The 4395-nt window shown below is 39.2% G+C and overlaps 1 protein-coding gene across 3 annotated transcripts in view; it reads right to left on the reverse strand.

Annotated features, from left to right (window-relative positions):
- Positions 1 to 4395, reverse strand: part of ARHGAP5 (Rho GTPase activating protein 5) — an 80822-nt gene that overhangs the window by 54173 nt on the left and 22254 nt on the right. The window lies entirely within an intron of this gene.

A 4395-nucleotide genomic window follows, 5' to 3' on the forward strand; every position in this document is an offset into this window, starting at 1 on the left:
GAAATGGCAATCCACTCCAGTACTATTGCCTGGAAAATCCCATGGACAGAGGAGCCTGGTAGGCTACAGTCCATGGGGTTGCAAAGAGTCGGACACAACTGAGCGACTTCACTTCATGTAAGGAATAGCATCATCACTAATTAAGCTGCACAAGCTAGAAACCAAGGCGGTATCTTTCCTCTCTCATTCATCATCTTTACCCTTCCCTCATATACGCAATATATTCACCAAGTCCACCCCATTCCATCCATTGCCACCATTCTCCCTCCTGACTCCAACTATTCAAATCATTCATCACGATTCACTTAGGCTACTGTAAATGCCTACTGGTCTTCCCTATCACTCAACCTATACTACACACTGAAACCAAGTGATTGCAGATTCACTAACCCTGTTCATTTCAATTTACTCTTAGGCTCAATAACAAAAAGTCCAACAGTACTAAAAAGGTCTGAGTCCAGTCCCCACTCTCAAACCTCTCTTTGTACTATTCTCTCCCATAGGTCAGGTATCAGCCAACTATGGCCTAGCAGACCAGTTTACCCTGTTGCCTGTTTTTTGAAAATAGCCATACTCAATTCATTTACGTATTGTCCATGGCTGCTTTTGCACTGCAACAGTAAAACTGAGCAGTTATGATACAGGATGTATTACATCTTCAAAGTCTCATATATTTATTATTTAGCTCTTTACAGAAAGTTTGTCAACAATTGTTTTAGATCATTGACTAGTCACAGTGACCTCCTTTAAGAACATGCACATTCTAGTCATTTAGGATTAAATATTCTTCCATCCACCCAACCACTCCCCTAGTTAAGTTCTATTCATATATCAGATCTAAAAAATGATAAGTCTCAGAGAAGCCTTTACTTACCCTGTAGACCAGTTTATCCTAATTCAGATTAGCCACATTTCAAGTGTTCAACAGCCTTAGGTGACTTGGAAGGAAAGTTCTGAGTCAGAGGTCTGTATATTTGGGAGCTCTCTGTTCTATCTTACTGGTCAATGTGACTGTCTCTATGCCAATACCACACTGTGTTAAATACTAAAGTTCTACACAATTTGACAGAATAAGCACATATATCACCATTCCACCTCTGCCTTTCTTCTTCAGAAGTGTCCTAGCTATTCGATATTTGTATTTACTACTCTTCCATATTTGTATTAGAATCTGTGTAAAATTTCTTGAAAAATCTGACACTTTGAGTGAAACAACACAATTTAGAGATGTAGAGTCTGAAGAACAATAACTTCTTTATGATAAGCCACATTCATGGACAGGAAGGCAACAGCTCCCCATTTATTTAGATACTCTTTAATGACTTAAAATAATGTTTTATGCTTTTCAACAGAGGTTTGCACATTATGTTACAATTACTCCTAGGCACTAGATAATCTGCTATGCTTTTGTAAATGGTGTCTTCTCTAATTACTTTTTCTAGTTATTTATTGCTGAGGTATAGAGATGCAACTGACTTGATTATTGATGATATATGGAACTAACTTTGCTCTTTTATTTATAATTTATCTGTAGATCCTATTTGGCTTTTACATAGGCCAATCATATCATCAGCCACTAATGAAAGTTTTGTTTCTTTCCAATACTCATGCTTTTATTATTTTTTCCTTATCTTTTTGCTTTAACTAGGATCTCTGTATAATATTGACTGGAAGTGGTGATATTATAAATATTCTATCTAGTTTCTGGGTCAAAAGGGAATTTATTTCCCTCATGAGGATGTTATTTAAAGTGATTCACTTGTTTGCGTATTTATAGATACCTGTTCTCAAGTAAGCTCTCATCTGTTCATAATTTAGTAGCTTTCCACTAAATTAGTAAGAAGCTAATGAATTAAATTTTATCAAGTAGTTTCTATATATTGTTAATTTTTTTTTTTTTGGCGTTTAAATACATCTGACAACCCCAACAATTGTGGGTCAGTACCCTGTGTTCAAATACATGAATATATCTGCAGTGAACTATATGGATATTTTTTTAAATAAGACAAACAATGATTATATGTAGCCTCACACACCAGTTCAAGTAGGATTTTCCCAAGAACAGGGTAAATCAGATCATGCTGCCAAATTCTACAAAAATTTTTGATTTTCAGAGGTTATGGATTTCAAAGTTGCAGTTAAGAGTCTGTGGACTTGCACTTTAAAATTTTTGCATGTGCACTCATAAGTAAAATGGGGCTCTGGGACTAAGAATAGGTAACTTCACAGAGAATGAACTGAATGAATTCTCCTACTCTATTTTCTGGATTGTTTTTGCTTTGGCTCCATCCCTTCATTCTTTCTGGAGTTATTTCTCCACTGATCTCCAGTAGCATATTGGGCACCTACTGACCTGGGGAGTTTCTCTTTCAGTATCCTGTCATTTTGCCTTTTCATACTGTTCATGGGGTTCTCAAGGCAAGAATACTGAAGTGGTTTGCCATTCCCTTCTCCAGTGGACCACATTTTGTCAGACCTCTCCACCATGACCCGCCCGTCTTGGGTTGCCCCACGGGCATGGCTTAGTTTCATTGAGTTAGACAAGGCTGTGGTCCTAGTGTGATTAGATTGACTAGTTTTCTATGAGTATGGTTTCGTGTGTTTGCCCTCTGATGCCCTATTTCAACACCTACCGTCTTACTTGGGTTTCTCTTAACTTGGGTGTGGGGTATCTCTTCACGGCTGCTCCAGCAAAGCGCAGCCATTGCTCCTTACCTTGGACGAAGGGTATCTCGTCCAGAAAGAATGAAGGGATGGAGCCAAAGCAAAAACAATACCCAACTGTGGATGTGACTGGTGATAGAAGCAAGGTCTGATGCTGTAAAGAGCAATATTGCATAGGAACCTGGAATGTCAGGTCCATGAATCAAGGCAAATTGGAAGTGGTCAAACAAGAGATGGCAAGAGTGAATGTCGACATTCTGGGAATCAGCGAACTGGAATGGACTGGAATGGGTGAATTTAACTCAGATGACCATTATATCTACTACTGCGGGCAGGAATCCCTCAGAAGAAATGGAGTGGCCATCATGGTCAACAAGAGTCCGAAATGCAGTACTTGGATGCAATCTCAAAAACGACAGAATGATCTCTGTTCGTTTCCAAGGCAAACCATTCAATATCACAGTAATCCAAGTCTATGCCCCAACCAGTAACGCTGAAGAAGCTGAAGTTGAACGGTTCTATGGAGACCTACAAGACCTTTTAGAACTAACACCCAAAAAAGATGTCCTTTTCATTATAGGGGACTGGAATGCAAAAGTAGGAAGTCAAGAAACACCTGGAGTAACAGCAAATTTGGCCTTGGAATACGGAATGAAGCAGGGCAAAGACTAATAGAGTTTTGCCAAGAAAATGAACTGGTCATAACAAACACCCTCTTCCAACAACACAAGAGAAGACTCTACACATGGACATCACCAGATAGATGGTCAAGACTGAAATCAGATTGATTATATTCTTTGCAGCCAAAGATGGGGAAGCTCTATACAGTCAGCAAAAACAAGACCAGGAGCTGACTGTGGCTCAGACCATGAACTCCTTATTGCCAAATTCAGACTTAAATTGAAGAAAGTAGGGAAAACCACTAGACCATTCAGGTATGACCTAAATCCTATCCCTTATGATTATACAGTGGTAGTGAGAAATAGATTTAAGGGCCTAGATCTGATAGAGAGAGTGCCTGATGAACTATGGACTGAGGTTCATGACATTGTACAGGAGACAGGGATCAAGACCATTCCCATAGAAAAGAAATGCAAAAAAGCAAAATGGCTGTCTGGGGAGGCCTTATAAATAGCTGTGAAAAGAAAAGAAGCGAAAAGCAAAGGAGAAAAGGAAAGATATAAACATCTGAATGCAGAGTTCCAAAGAATAGCAAGAAGAAATAAGAAAGCCTTCTTCAGCGATCAATGCAAAGAAATAGAGGAAAACAACAGAATGGGAAAGACTAGGGATCTCTTCAAGAAAATCAGATACCAAAGGAACATTTCATGCAAAGATGAGCTCGATAAAGGACGGAAATGGTATGGACCTAACAGAAGCAGAAGATATTAAGAGATGGCAAGAATACACAGAAGAACTGTACAAAAAAAGGTCTTCACGACACAGATAATCACGATGGTGTGATCACTGACCTAGAGCCAGACATCCTGGAATGTGAAGTCAAGTGGGCCTTAGAAAGCATCACTACGAACAAAGCTAGTGGAGATGATGGAACTCCAGTTGAGCTATTCCAAATTCTGAAAGATGATGCTGTGAAAGGGCTGCACTCAATATGCCAGCAAATTTGGAAAACTCAGCAGCGGCCACAGGACTGGAAAAGGTCAGTTTTCATTCCAATCCCAAAGAAAGGCAATGCCAAAGAATACTCAAACTACCGCACAGTTGCACTCA

The sequence above is a fragment of the Bison bison genome, unplaced genomic scaffold, assembly GCF_000754665.1.
Source record: "Bison bison bison isolate TAMUID 2011002044 unplaced genomic scaffold, Bison_UMD1.0 scf7180017864242, whole genome shotgun sequence".
Lineage (NCBI taxonomy): Eukaryota > Metazoa > Chordata > Mammalia > Artiodactyla > Bovidae > Bison > Bison bison.